Raw genomic sequence first — 16,887 nt, 5'->3', positions numbered from 1 at the left:
GTTTGTAGTACCTGCAAGAATGTGCTGTACATGTATCGTACTTTCTCTGTTGCTGTTTCAGTTGCCGTCATGTTGCTAAAGAAGCGTTCAGTAGAGAGGTTCTGCAAAACGAAAATTCGAACGAAGTTTCGCGACAGTCTTTGCGAAAGTGTGTACGAATTTTTGCACGAACGTTGCGTTCTGCACATTTTCGTAGTTTGCGCGGGCCAAGTGCACGTACGCCATGACCCGATCTCACGAAAGTGTGTACGACTGTTCATTTCGCGTTCCCTGCAAGTTTCGCGTCCAGAGTTGCGAAAGTTCGTGCGAAGTTTCGCACTTCATGACGTGGAACGAAAGTTTGTACGCATTTTCGTTTTGCAGAACCTCTCTAGTGACTCTTTATTTTGTTTCATACGAGACGAGTCAATGAGTTGGTGTGGCTTAGAATCTTTCGCTGTAGAAGAAATCTATTCATATGTCTATTGGAGAAATAATTGTATTCACTGGTTATAAAATAGGTTAAGACAAACTCACAGAAGAAATACCATCGGTCCCTTGGTGTTCGTCCTAAAGAGGTTCGACTGGATATCATTCACACTCACCAGAAGATGTGTAAGATTTTATTATTATGGAGTGCCTTGTTTATCTCTCAGTACCTCCAACCATAGCCTTGCCCCTTTTATCCTCAGGATCAGTGTAGTTGTTGGAATGAGGTGTTGGACTCAACAATGTATTTGTTTACATTTTAATACATGTTTATTGTTCCTCCTCTGCTGTGTTGTTTTAGAAAATCGTGGACTAACAGTTTGAAGTCATTGAACTACTTCCAAAAGTTGTATCGACATCAACAGGATTACGATTTCAGTGCAATATGATGCAGGATGACCTTATCACGATAACCCATGATTATAAACCATTATAAACACAGAATCAACAAAAACATCTGCGACACGCACCTGGTTACATTTCACAAATAAATCTGATCGAGGGTGGGGAAATCTGAAATATCTGAAAGGCAAGACAATTTTATGAGTCATGAAATTCTGCTACAGCAACATGCACAGAATGACCTCTGTATAAAAAAAAAAAAGTATCACCACGGTCCACCACTACTCACATGTTTCCCCGCAGAAGAACATTATTATTATTATTATTTTATTTATTTTACTAGGGTGTTTCACACAGACCTATGGTCTTCTTACGGGAGCCCCTAGAAAGGTTAAGCATGAACGAACAAATAGGCGATATTCTGTACAAGAGCGAACAGTGGAAGGCAGCATATTCCACCGATCAGAACCTATGTAGCCAAGACGAGAAAAACCAGCTTCAGCGTGGGCATGCATTATGCTAGTGCCATTTTCTGCAAGAAAAGGCTTGCACATCAATGCGTATAATACGGTATTGATACGATGTGAAGGCCATCATTTACATATTGATATACAAGTTGTAGGGCATTCCATTGATATGATTGGTGACAGAAAAAACAAAAGAAATTATAGCAATAAAAACTGCTTTATGGCAGTTTTCTAAAAAAAGTTATTGTGTTCTAGTCCATGGACCCCGTCTAAAAAGTAAGTAATTAACGAAATGTGATAGCTGAAAATTAAAATTTCACACAAAACCTCACAATAATCACACACAGAATGAAAAGCTACATGAAGAAGACCTTTTAACCTCGTGATCCTCTTTCCTATGCATGCATGTTGCCAATTGTTGTTGCACTACGAGTTTAGTGTTGAAAGCAGCATTTCAAGTGTTGTGATTATTGTGAGGTTTTGTGTGAAATTTGAATTTTCAGCTATCACATTTCGTTAATTACTTACTTTTTAGACGGGGTCCATGGACTAGAACACAATAACTTTTTTTAGAAAACTGCCATAAAGCAGTTTTTATTGCTATAATATTCTTTAAGGCCTCGGTCACACTACGGCAAAAATGCTGCGTCAGCGTCAGAATCATGAGCTTTTCCATGGCAACTGACGCAACGCGGGAAGTAAGTTTGAGCGTCAGACGCTGCTGCGTCTGACGTGGGGAAATCGGCTGCGTTGCCGCTGGTGGGAGTGACGCTTGGCGGAAAAACAGTGTCTTTCAAGTAAAATTAGTTTCAAGACATTTTGTCTTTGCTTGAGTTGAGCAGTTATTCGACATTCGTCTGTTCAAGGTTTGTTTTGTTCCCTCTTTTTGTTCGAGATGAGTCCGTGGACCTACGAGGCCGAGGCTGCTCTGCTCCGAACCTGGCGGAAGAGCGAGGCGTTTTCTGAGAAGAAAATGATGTCGAGAAAGGACCAGTTGTTTGAGTGGGTCATCGGCCAACTGGAGCCTGTTGACTTGTGAGTGTTGTGTTGTCGTCAAGAGCCCCAAAAAGGACAACCAGTATGACGAAGTCAGGAGAAACACAGCTGCGATGCGGACTTTTCTTGCCTGATCAATGACACTACAACTGAAAATGGCTTCAAATTCGGAAAGAAACAACAACGATCGTGCACGGCTGGACCTACATGTGGTACCTTTCATCTTCTTGTAATCAAAAATCAATGAAAAATTCGAAAACTTTGTCCGACAATTTTTTGTGAATAAGCAAAAGGCCGGTTACCGTGGGAATCCGTGTCATCATTGAGTTTTCCTGGTGGTTTTGTGACGTAGACAAATGCGTCAAGCCGCGGCAGTCATGAGCTGCAAAAAAAACAAAACACTGTGTGACCCCACGTCTCCGTCAAGTGCTGCGGCTTGACGCTGCGTCCAGCTTCAAACTGCCGTAGTGTGACCATGGTGACCGAGGCCTTACACGACCACACTATAACCGATATGCACTGTACATGTACTCTGTTTACCTGCGAGCGGATGTGATCTCCATGCAAGAACATGAACAATGTACAAACTTGTTGCATTCTGCATTGCTTTTTTTCTCCTTTCCCTGGCTGTCATTTAGAAAAGCGATCCTGTCAGCTTTTCTATTATTGTGTTCACATGGCAGAAAAAACGACACCGCTATGCTACGTAAGTTTCTACGTAAGGTGCTCGGTACTTCACTTAGGCTACGTAAGTTTCTACGTAAGGTGCTCGGTATTAGATCTACCAACGCGTGGTAGCCGCATGCTGTGCACGTGCACGGCAGACATTGTGTTGCATGCAGTGCAGTCCGTTTTCGGATGTGCATGCGCGAGGAACTTCCTTCTTTGGAACTGCTTCTTGCATGAGCTGTTTCGGATATTTCGTGTCCTGGCTTATTTCGCTTCGGCTCTGCTGAGACCTCTTTTCACGGAATATTACTCAATGACAGGTGAGTTGACCAGTTCCCTTTGATTCATTTGCTTGTGTTGACTCTTTCATTTACGAAAAGTGTGCTGATTTTAGGTGGAATACAATAAAATTAATTAATAAATGGAAAAGCTGACAGGATCTCTTTTCTATATTACCGTATATTCTCTATTATAAGCACAGGTCTCCATTACTAGCACAGTCTCTAATACTAGCACACTGTGAGCACCTTTCGAAACATTATAAGCACGGTCTCTATTATTAGCACGGTCTTGGTGGAAATCAATGCGGCATGCATGATATCTAGCACGTATTTCTTCTTGCCCTGTATGGATGTATTGGTTGAAAAAATATAAGCACGGTCTCCAATATAAGCGCGGTCTCCAATATAAGCACGGGGTAGAGGGGTGTTGAAGAAATATAAGCACGGCGCTTATAATGGAGAATATACGGTATTAACTTTTCTGCTGTCGAGGCCTCCTTTTACGGGATACTCAATGACAGGTGATCTCTGAATTGACCAGCTTCCTTTGATTCATTTGCTTATGCTCACCCTTTCATTTACGGAAACGTGTGCTGATGTTATTCGGATTTAGATCCATTCGTATCTCTTTGCCCTTGCCAACAGTGTGCGAAGAACGCGAGTTCACCTTCTTGACGGTAAGGCTTATGTTGCTGCTGAGGCTTAGATGTGTTGTCGAAATACTCATGTTCATTGTACATTGGTACGTTACAAGTAAGGCACTGGTCATGATTACTTCCGGCATTCCGTGCTCCGATCATAGGGTAGAATCTGAATCAGTGGCATAGCATCGTTGGCAGTTCCCAATCTGGAGGGAAAAGTTCAAGGACGCATTGGCCGAGTACTAGTATGCAAACTAAATTCGCATATCAGGGAAAATCTCCATTATGGAGAGGTTCATGCATTCAGTGACTTGTTTGCTTCATACGAAACAAGCCAATGGGTGCAGTCTCGTCTCGTGAAAATCTCGTACGATCGGATTTGTTTACTCGAGCCTGGGCTGTTTGATTTGTGAGTAGCGCCGAGATTGCACTGCCCCAAATAAAGTTGCGTGCCGGTACGAGCAGAGCAAGTAGAGCAAGAATTACGATCTGCAATCTGTTTGTAGTACCTGCAAGAATGTGCTGTACCGTAAAGTACCGCCAGAGCGCCCCACCATCTCATCCTTTCGTGGTCGTATTGTGGAGGTGGTCTGCTGTCTGTAGGTCATAGATCTACGACATGAACCTTGCACACATATTGCACGTTTTGCAGTCAATCTGTACCTTCAAGATCAAGAGGACACAAGCTCCACACAAAAACCTGCCAAGTGTGACCTTAGTACACTAAGATTCTCACATCGTACACACTTCGTTGCACTCTGCCATACGATTTTCCTTTCTCTGGCTGTAAAATCAAGGTGGGGCGCTCTCGCGAGACGGGGCGCTCTGGCGGTACTTTACGGTACATGTATCGTATTTTCTCTGCTGTTGTTTCAGTTGCCGTCATGTTGCTAAAGAAAGGTTCAGTGACTCATTTCTTTCATAAAAGACGAGTCAATGGTTTGGTCTGGCTTCGAATCTTTCGCTGTAGAAGAAATCTATTCGTGTCTCTATTGGAGAAATAATTATTGTATTCACTCGTTATAAAATAGGGTTAAGACAAACTCACAGAGCAAATGCCATCGGTCCCTTGATGTTCGTCCTAAAGAGGTTTGACTGGATATCATTCATACTCCCCCAAAGTCGTGTAACATGTTATTATTATGGAATGCCTTGTTTATCTCTCAGTACCTCCAACCATATATCCTTGCCCCCTATATCCTCAGGATCAGTGTAGTTGTTGGAACGACGTGTTGGACTCAGCAATGTATTTGTTTACATTTTAATACATGTTTATTGTTCCTACTTTGCTGTGTTGTTTTAGACAATCGTGGACTTGTAACACTTTGAAGTCATTGAACTGCTTCCAAAAGTTTTATAGACATCAACAGGATTACGATTTCACTACAATATGATGCCGGATGACCTTATCACGACAACCCATGATTACAATTATAAACACAGAATCAACAAAAACATCTGCGGCACGCACCTAGTTACAATTCTCAAGTAAATGTGATTTAGGGTGTGGACACCTGGATTTTCTGAAAGACAAGACAATTTTATGACAGAGTCATGAAATTCTGCAACATCCACAGAATGACCTGCGTATAAAAAAAGTATCACCGCCACTACCCATATGATTCCCCTGCAGAAGAACATGAATACATGTATGCAAGACTAGTTCCATTTTCTGCAAGAAAAGGCTTGCACATCAATGCGTATAATACTACGGTATTGAATTTGATATGATACACGTACATAGGGGCTCCCGTAAGAAGACCATAGGTCTGTGGGAAACACCCTAGTAAAATAAAATAATAATAATAACATGTAGAGGCGCTACATGTAGGCCATCATTTATTTGGGCATTCCATTGGTGACACAATTATATCCTTTAGCCAAAAAAACAAAAGAAATTATAGCAATAAAAACTGCTTTATGGCAGTTTTCTAAAAAAAGTTATTGTGTTCTAGTCCATGGACCCCGTCTAAAAAGTAAGAAATTAACGAAATGTGATAGCCGAAAATTAAAATTTCACACAAAACCTCACAATAATCACACACAGAATGCGAGACGACCTTTTCCCCTCGTGGTCCTCTTTCATATGCATGTACTTGTACAAGTACAAGTGTCGGAATAAACAAGTGTTGAAAGTGTCGTGATTATTGTGAGGTTTTGTGTGAAATTTTAATTTTCGGCTATCACATTTCGTTAATTTCTTACTTTTTAGACGGGGTCCATGGACTAGAACACAATAACTTTTTTTAGAAAACTGCCATAAAGCAGTTTTTATTGCTATAATATCAAAGTGGGAGCACTCTGAGTCTCGCTAGACGGGGCACTCTCACGGTACTTGCCATAATCATCCTCAAGAGAACATAAACTCTTGTCACCCTGGATAAGGGGACTACCTGTATCTGTACACCGTCACGTCCGTGGGGACCACAATCATATTGGCGGCCCCGTGGGTGGTCTCGGCTTACAGGCAGGTTTCATTGGCCAGCAGCGAGGTATATTATGTATCAGATTGCAACGACCAGGAGGCTCTTAGTAGTGGCTGCAAATGACCGATATCCGTCACTTGCGGCTCTGTATCAGAGACCTGTAGCTGGCCTGAAGAGTTGTAAAATTACTCCTTCGTAGCCGGGGGAGTCAGAGCGAGGGCGATTCACGGCTTGGTCAAAAAACTGTCGGCCTGGAACCAAGACTGGGCAAGAGTACTCTTGCTGGAACGTAAACGTGGATCTGCCGACACAGTTCACCTGGTTCACACGCCTGACCTGGCATGCTGCCTTGCGTGAAAGGAACATTTTTCCGAAAGCAAGCTTCTTCTCCAAAATTCGAAATTTCTTTCCAAAAATGCCGTCGTCCTTGACCTCCAAGCTGAATGTTGTTAGGATAGAAAATTAGCGAAGATGTAGCCGACCCATTCTGGCAAGCCGTGTGCCCTCTGGATATGCAGTTGTTCGCCATGGTCAACAATCTTCTTCTCCTTCGTTCGTACTTTCACTTTCCTGACCACGAATACAAGCGGTACCCATGCTCAGGTTAGTGTTTATTTGTCTGTCTATGCACATACATGTAATACAATGTACTGTTCGTGCTGCAGGCACTGGCCGACCATGGAAATAGAGGAAGCAGCCAGCTTTCTTTGAATTCTCATCCTTTCAACAAAAATAATAATGTACACACTGTCCTTGGCTCCTTTTTCCCACCGCCACAATGCATGCACTTCTTTTCAAATTCGTGTTTGCTTTGACAGTGGTTTCATGGGTGTCCTTCAGCCTTCCCTGGCATTCAAAATTCAGAATAGTTTCCACCCAGGTGCTAGTGCCTCTGTTCTGCTTAGCACATTGTAGTAAAATTATTTGCAACTGCCCACCACTGCACTCTTGGCTCAAATTCACTACACCATAGCGAGGAAGTAACTAGTTTGTTCTTGGATAGATGTCTGGAGGGTGTAGAGCATCTATCCAAGAACGAACTTCCTCGCTATGGTGTGGTAAATGTGGGCCAAGAGCAGTGAGGAGAGGTGGACATTTTCAAATTATTTAGCCACATCCGATCCTTTCTCCGATAATTATGGACATGTTTTACTATACCGGTATATTGAATGGCCACTCATGCTTCTATTGAGAGGTAACACCATTCAGGAAACTGAGGAAAGCCAACCGGTGTTGCACAGGATTTGAGGTTGGGAAGAAAAGATGTTCCGATAAAAGAACTGCGAGTACATGGGAAACGTATTATGGAAAGGGCAGTCTGAGTCGAACTAGGATCTCCTGTTCCAGAGCGTGAATATGAATACCGTAAAGTCGCGGTTAAAAGCCGGGTTTGCATACAAGCACATCGCAGATAGAAGCCTGAAAATCAAACGGGTCGAATGCATATGAGCCCGTCGAGCGTAGAAGCCTTGCTCTATGCAAGCGCGGATCGGGTGGGTCAAGAGTGCATGCGCTATGTATGGTGCATAGTAAAACTGCTGCCATACCGGTAGTCAGTGGTAGATCTACGCGTGTCGCACGTAGAAGCCTGGCATACAAGACTGGCAAAAATATCAGTGGTGCATAATAAGCATGGTTTGCATTAAAACCTGATGGAGAAAGCGGCTTATGTGCTTATAAGCCCGGCTTTTATCCGCGACTTTACGGTACAGTAGAATGCCGATATTCCGAACAATCACTTATTCGAAATGCCAGTTTTCATATTGAGGAGCTAGAGTGTGTCTAGTTCCTGTGAAGAGAATGTGAGAACTGATGGAAACGTGAAGGAATGTGCAAGTCTTAGATGGATGTGTGACTGCTCCGTTATCCGAATTTTCCCCATCCGAACCCCCTGGAGAAAGCGTGCGCCCGAGGGGTGCGGATAATCTACACTCTGCTGTAACAGTTATGTACAATGCGTGCCGATGCACATTGGACAACGTTGCAAATGTAGAATTGTAGGTGGACTGTGGTTCACATTAGACGATCGGAGTACCCCCACCAAACGAAGAGAGCTCAACATCACAAGGTAGAGCTTGCATGTACAATCGAAAAAGAGTACATAATAATACCATTAGCTGATGTTGTTAGTGTGCGTTACGAAGTCTGAAGAAAATGTTGAACGATCTCGGCTGGGATGACGGCTTCACCTTAGCTCAGTGATTAGAGCATCGCTGGCCTCAAGCGAAGGTCCCTGGTTCGAATCCTGGTGGTGACAGTCAATTTTTTCTTCAGACCTTTCCCGTTTGTGCCTTTCCCTCTAACCAGTGAATATTACTGTTAGCTTCGTACTTTGAGTGATTATCACTTACAGTTACATATACAATGTACTTGATAATTTCTTAGCGCATGAAAATCGGAGTCAGTACCACAATATTCCTCCCTCACTATATGAGTCTAGATACTTTGAATGTGGAACAAGGTCCAGGACAGGATCGTCTGCTCTATCCGAATTATGGCCTGGTTGCAATTTGTCTATTTACCGGCAGGTACATCGCACCAGGGAGTCATAGCACCTACACTGTAGGGAGACTACACAATACTTTATAGAATTTTGGTTCAGGATTTGGAGGTTCTCCGTGATCTGTGCAACCCGCGATCACGGCCTTGACCTACTGACCCTGAGAACGGCCCAGGTTAGCAATACCATGTACGAGCGTGTATAGATCTGCCCAATGGTGCCCCAAGGGTGGCTGAAACAGGAACCCCTGGGTCGAACCCCATGTCATTTAGCTTTACAGTCGCCTGTGCCGTCTACCTAGATGCTACAACTCCCTGCGTTGCACCCAGTAAATGCAGCACATCAAGTATACAGCCATGTAGTGTTGGATGTCACCTGTTCTGATCGTGTGATATCACAAACAATCTTCTACGGTCCATTCATTTTTAACCTGGCACGTTAGGGGCCGTCCATAATTATCTATCTTTAACAGATTGAGTATCTTTGAAACGAGAAAAAAAATCGTTCATGGGCGGGTGGGTCAAGAAGGGTTTCGTAATGAAAAAATTAATATTGATAGCTGAAACACTAGTCCATTCCAGCTATTTTTCGTTGAGGGGTGAGTAGGTGGGGGTGGGGGACGGTCACAAGTTACTCATAACTAAACTTTTCATTTCGTGAAAATTATCGATAATGCCGGGTCCATAATTGTCGATCTTTTACACGAAGAGAAAAAGTTTCGTTTGTGGGTGGGTCAAGGGGAGTTTCGTTTCGAAAAAATATTGATATTACAGACATCAATCGGGGGGGGGGGGGGGGGGGTGGAGGAGGGTCCTTCTTTCATTTCGTGAAAATTATGGATAATGCTGGATAGCTCCTTTAGTCTATGCAATAAAATAGTTGTTTTCTTCACACAGTACCGTAAAGTTTAAACAATATCCGGCCATGTTTGTACCGAACATTTTTTCGAAAGGTAATTTCTCAAATGTTGCCTTGAGTACGTTCTCAGCAACATAGCGGGCCAGTTTCAAATAATTGGACTGCAAACTTGCATCGCTGGTTGTTGCAGCTCCATCACAGGTCGTATCACGGGAAATTGAGTCCAGCTTCACTTCTAGGTTGGGTGACACGTAATGGGCATCACTTCCTGCATGCTGGTGCATGTGACTCAAGAGCTCTGGCTGGCAAGCAGTTTTAGACTGCAGGTGCAATACAAGATTTTTCTGCGATGTGCTATGCATTGTGCATTGCATTTCTCGAGAGACACTTCACACTATGTGAAAAAAAGAATTTCGCTCCATGTGGTATTGTGCATCATGCAGTGCAACTTTACCACAAAACTGGACTCAAAGCACCTTATAGCTAGCTGTGGTTCACAGCAAAGATTTTCCTATTTGCGACTCTTGGTTTAATGGGTGCAGTAGCATGCATGTGCCTGGTGATATTGTTGCAATGGATCATAGTGAGGGCGTAGCAGTACTTGTGCACTGATAGTTGGTAATGGCATGAGTACATTACCAAGAGTGGGCAACTCGATGATCCCTCTGCCCACGGCAGAAAGTTTCATCACTTCGGTTTTTGTGGGCCATTGGGCTCATTAATACCATCATGCGTAGCCAGAGATCAAAACTTGTACATCACAGCTACGGTAGTTGAAGCAGAACAATGAACTGTGGATCCATGCCTACTGAACCTGATGAAACACTCTATCTACATGGCACATGTAGAAATATATGCGCGCTTGCTCATAATCATTGGATTTCGAAGCCGATCGCACCTTATGTTAGTAGTTGCACATTCTTAGCAGTTATGTAGTTTGATAATAACGTTACGATAGATTATCAATACTGGTGGAAACGTTATGCTGGTTGCATATTTTGTACCCGGTGTGCCATGACCAGGCATGCTAATTCATCGGATATTAGCAAGTTTGCCTGCCTGCTGGGTGTTGCATCTTAGCTTCACTGTACTACAAATACGATAGGCTTAGTTTTCCTAAATTGCTTCTTTATAACATCCAGTTTGTTTTGCTGCAATCTTTTCACGTGTTTTGCAGGATTGTAGCCAAGGGTGAATACCATTATCATGAGCGAAGGTCTCTGAGAACTCATGTCTGAAGGCTGGTCATGTTGGCCCAACGATGACTTTCATTGCCTGTATCCGCCACCTTCATACTGGAATGAACTGGAACATGTTCACTCTCTGTTTCTCATGTGGAAGGACGGAACAGATTGTTTGTCTGTCTCTGTGGATCACCGAAGGCTGAACAGTACAGTTGGAAGAATATTGGATCTCACGAAGTGACTGAATCTGAAGCGGCTGACATGCATCTGCACAGCGCTTTCTTTCTGAGATTTGCTTCAAGGCAGGTTATTGTGTACAATTTTGTCCACAGTATTCCTATATTTGCCAAACGTATTTCTCTGATAGTATTGTGACTACACACGCGCAATGATCTCTCCGTCATCAGTCTTTCGCAATGATGTGGCTCACTGACGACAGCATGCATAGCCATAGATCAAATGAGCAGCTGAGGTAGTTGAATCAGAAGAATGGATCAATGCATCCTGAACCTGGTGTCCTGCCTATATGCACCCTCAGTAGTATTTGTAACGTGTTAACTATGAAGTATCAACATTGCTTCTCTTCTATGTGGGTGGTGTGAGTGAATGTCAGATGGTCTGTACTGCCATGGCCGATGGTGTTCACTGGAAGATGTTGGGTTGGACCATTGTGCCCTCTTGCAATATGCTGTTCCAGCCTGAAGGCAATGAAAAAGTTCGAATGCTGATCTGCTTTCAAGCGTAGAATGTTACATTATGTGCATTACATATTTGCATAATTATGTTTTGTACTGGAGTGTGAATGTGCGGCAAGGGCATGCACATGTAAGTATATCGCGCTGCAAACAGCCTAAGAGTTCACGTGGTGTGTGATAAGTACACTTTTGGAAAGTGCGTGCACAGTCGAATCATGTAATGTTAAAACAGCCTTCGTGCTCCTCCCTGAATGGCTGCACAAGTAGAAATCTCCGTCTTCCTTTGCTTCTTTTTGCTTGAGCTGGCATGGTGGTCGTAGAGTTGGAAATTGTCAAGTATGATAACAATCGTTGTTTGGTCTGGAGACAAGATTGCATTTGGATATTTGTCCCAGGACTGCATGGCTTCCCAAACTGCATGTTGAATGCCATAGATGATTATTGTTCGGTTCAAGAAAGGACTCGTGGGTCTGTCTGGCTATTGTGAGCTCTCGCTAGTCCATTTCCATAGCACTTGCTCTGGATTCACTCACTGGAATATTCTCCAGTATAGAACAAGAAGTTTAGAAAACCTACTGGTGATATTAGTATGTTATACTAGTTTCTCCGCACTGTACCGCAGCTTTTGTTATCACACACATGCGGGTTATATAGTTTATCTACAATCCAGCATGATGTTCTTCCAAGAACACCCCCGACCTAGGCCCTCGGAACGACGTTCTTTGGTGTGCAACATCACTTATAGTTCTAAATCTTAGAATTACCGGTAAGCGCAGGATTTTAGTGATCACGGTTCCAAATGCATGTCATTGCACTCCACCTTTGGGACTTATTAAACATGTCATTGCACTCCACCTTTGGGATTTATTAAGAGCTGCATGCATGCCAAAGCTTGTCATAAAAGAAGAGCAGACTTAAATAGGCATCTTGTACGCATGATTTCTAACATGTAACATCCCTGCCGAAGAGTGTTCTTCCATACTACAGTAGAGTTGAGCGTCCAAGAACGTTGTGTCCAAGAGGTTAGCCTGGGGTGTTCTTATTTTTCAGCCATCCGGCTGCGCTCTTGTAGCATGTTCTTAGAAACAATCATGTTAGGATCATAATTATGTATCCCGAAACCTACCGAAAAACCAACACCGCCATTCTTTTAAACTTAAGGCGGTGGTGTTCTTAGCATTTCAGGCTGGACATTCTTGGGCAACACGTTCTTCGGCGCCTGACTCTACTGTAGTACTGTACATGAAATACAGCTGCTACAACTGTAGTAATATAGAATGCTGATTATCCGAATGATTGATTGTCCGAACTGCTCAGGCTGCATGGCAGCAGGCTGTCATCAACATGCACCATGATAATTTCGAGGAGCAGGAGTGTGTGCCAAAAAGAATGAGAAATGAAAGTATGCATGAGAAAATGAGTATGTTTTAGATGAGTGTTTTCCCACGCCCTTATCCGAACATACATGCACTCGATCGCCATAACCCCTGGCACACAGCACACAGCTTCAGAACCTGACAGAGTATGATATGGGTATGTCACAAGTACTCCCAGGTCCCGAAGCTTTCGTCTCAACAAAGGATCATAATCGACGACTTGTAATGAACTACATTTTGGTGGTATAAAACCGTACTTGTTTACGAATGAGTTTAAAAGCATGAGAACTATCCACAGCAGACATTCTCACTGTTCGGAGTTGCCTAAAAAGTGGTGCATGTACAAATCAGGGATGGGTAAAATACAGTGTACCAACATCTGAGGTGAGTCTATCAGGAAAGTGAATGTCGTCCACTCTATAAAATGGGGTCCCTCAAGAAAGATGGGATTTTGCAGCCATGGACGTTTCCAGCCAGGTGACTGTATATACAGTGATCTAAGTTATGCAAAGCTTGACATGAATGATTGGCTGGACACGTCGAAGAGAAGGAAGAGAGAAGCAGACCAACCTTACACCAGCTGAGTGTAGTGGCCCAAAACAACAAACTAATTCTGTGTGGCCTTAGAGGAGCTGGGCAAGATGTGTACAGTGAATTAAACAATACAGTAAACGTGGGAGAAGAAGTGACAAGACTGAGTATGATACACTGTGCCAGCACAGTGCACATACTAGTGCAACTGTTGGTGTAATTACAGTTAGCCCACACAAGCAGGTCACTCGATTGTAGATACACAGAGCGCATTCTACATCATACAAAACATGTTGAGCTAGGCAGCAGTGGCTGGCATTTACCGACATGCACCAATGCCAATGCGCGGCTTGAGCAAATATTACAAGCCTCAGAACACCCATACGCCATTTTAGAGACAGAACAAGGCGATGAGTAAGCACCAAAGGATTATATGAATAGCGGCCAGGCAATAATTCAGACCACTGCTGCTAATCAAGGACTAGTTCCTAGTACTAGTATGTTGTCAGTGTACCCTGAAACGATGCAATCACAGCGAACGTGATACATGCACATCATGTTGCCTGGTTCTTGGTTAAAAGTTGTATCCTCAATGCTTGAGGTTTGTGGGGTCCCTCCAGCTTCTCAGAGTCCTGCATAAAAAAGATAAAAGCAAGTGCAGGTAGAATAATAGTAAGCTCACATAAAACCTCTTCGTCTTGCTAACAAATTTCGTGATTAAATCCACAGCATGGGAACGAAGCTACAGGAAAAAAGTTCAACCATAATAATGCAAAAAGGCAACTTTAGCTAATCATATTTTTGGCAGCAACACTATACTGTTTGTATAGGAGAGTTGGCTTGGTGCATTCATGCCAAAATGAACTCCCTATAGTATTGTATTACTGTACTTCATCATTTTACTTGAGCATTCATTCCCAGTAGCCCTAATGTCTTCTAACAGAGTGCGCAAGGTACTGCATATTCGGCGCATATTTTATTTTCGGCTAATATCGGCCTGTGCATTTTTAATTCGGAAAGTGGTGGACATCACGCAACTGAATTGTAAATAAAAGGAGGTTTGTCAACTGACAACCGCATACTTTTTCGACATCACTAATAAAAGAATTTTGCGTCCAGTGCATGTGCCAGGAGTGAATAGCAACTGAATAGAGCGGTTGTCATTTATTTACTAGAGGAAACGCAAAAGGTAACAAGATTACGTAACCAAAGGTGAGAAGGCACTGAACAAACTGTCAACCTACGAATACAACCTCAGTGCAACAACGTGCTCTTTCTGCTTACACAAGCAGAAAGAGAAAGAGCATGTTGTTGCACTGAGGTTGTATTCGTAGGTTGTATTCGTAGGTTAACACTTCGTTCAGTGCCTTCTCCCCTTTTATGTACTGGGCATTTGTAGCCTAAAATTTGTTTCGCAAGGTTCAATGTGACAGTGTATACAGGCATCAGCAGTACAGGCTGAAATTTCAATGTGGCCGAGATGTGCTTTTGCCCTGGGGAGGCTGCAATTTAAAAGCGTCGAAAATTTGCATACTTTACAACACAGTACTGAGCATGCGGTGAGCTGATGACGAAATGAATTGGAGGTACTAATAATACTAAGGGATTCGGGGGCGCATCAAAGGCGTCAGCACCAAGGAATGGGATAGATTTGTGCCCAGTTCAGGTATGTATATTGGGTATAGAACGGAAATTAATGGCTTAGCCTCGGGCGACTCCTACCAGTATTGCCACCAATGGCCCATGGCTGCTGATCTCTGTGATAGAAATGAGACGTGTATGTGAAACCAAAATACGGCTTTTCAAGATATACTGTAAGACATGTTATTATAATGAGTCGCTAATTTAACGATTGTCCAAAATTCATAGGTTAACGATCTTGCAGTATTCTGCCATATCCACACACAGCATATATGAAGCAGTAAGGCCTCAACGGATCTTATTATAACGAAGAAATGTCATCCGTTAAAACGTTAGATTTGCTTCCTCGTTATATAATATATACTGTAAGACATGATTGTATATTATAAAATCATGTCTTACAGTATGTGCATTTTGTGAAGATCTGATGTAAGTCATTAGGGACACCTTGTTGGGTCTTGCCAACATTCAATTATTATGATGTTCATATCTATGCAATAACGTTAATGGAATTATCAGCAAGAATCAATAATCCCAAGAGTATGCAGCTTTGCACATGGAGTCTGCCACAACACGTTTACCAAAGTACATGAATCTAGACACGAGCTGAGGAATCAGCTGAGCTGCTGCATAATTTATGATCTGCTATAGTTTCCAGTCTCCATGGAGGTTTTTCTTGGAGACGTCGAATCTACAGTATTAGGTGTGAAACTGTTGTACTAAACTGCAGGAGATAGACTCTATTCAGCTCGGACAACATTTCACAAGCACGCCGATCAAAGCTTGCTACACTCCCGTTTAGTCAACTTAACGGCCCAAATAATGCTTGGGTCATGAACTCATCGCTGTTGGTCTTTTGAGGGTGCCTGACAATGGTTGTTAGTGCACAGCACCTGCCGGGCCAAATGACAAGATCAGAGACATAGATCTTCCTAGTTCAATTGCTGAAAGGTGACTTGTGCAAACGTTATGTAGCAAAAGGAACTGTACTATGGTACTACACGCCATTCACAATAATCAAAAATGCCCACTTGACAAAACAGAATTTCATCAACGGAGTCCCGGGATTTTTTCTTCTGTACATATGCATTATGGAGTCATAGCATAAGGGAGACGGCACGGTAGACTTTCAGCCTAAATCATAACGAGGGCCAGCTGGGCAGCTCGAAAGAGAGCTCTATGCACTATTGGCAGAGTGGTATACATGAATAGAGAGTGACCACCCAGTGCATGAAGCTTTTCGTGTCACCCTAGAAAATTTCAAAAATTAATAACGTGGGTTCAACCCTGGGCTGCCAGTGACAGTTGCCCTAACTGCCTTAGGGGCAAGTGCGATACATACATGCTCGCATATAGCATCGCTTGACTGACCCATGCTTGGGGCCAGTGAGTCAAGTCCGCAATCACGAGTTGCATAAACCACAGATCATGTAGAATCTCCATGGATCCAATCTGTGTACTGTAAAAGCAGAAATTTTCGGTAGTGTAATATTTTCGGAATTCTCCAAAATCGGCGATTCGGTGGAGGGAAATTTTCGGTAATACCCGCTTTCCAGGTAAGGGTGCTAGTACCACTAAGTAGTACCGAAAAAGTTCGGTGCATTTTTTCGGTAAAAATTGTCGGCACCGAAGTTACCGAAAATAAAACACCACTGAAAATTTCCGCTTTTACAGTACATCATTTTGGGTATCATGATCTCGTGTTGTTTCCTTGGGTGCTACGACTCCCTGACATCCATGGAACGGTATGAATTGGGCGATTTCAGCCAATCAGTAGACGTTCTGAGAGGGGTATATTCAACGATACACCCC

Source organism: Sycon ciliatum, chromosome 2, assembly GCF_964019385.1.
Source record: "Sycon ciliatum chromosome 2, ocSycCili1.1, whole genome shotgun sequence".
Lineage (NCBI taxonomy): Eukaryota > Metazoa > Porifera > Calcarea > Leucosolenida > Sycettidae > Sycon > Sycon ciliatum.
The sequence above is the reverse complement of the archived record's forward strand: the minus strand, read 5'-3'. Positions refer to the sequence as shown.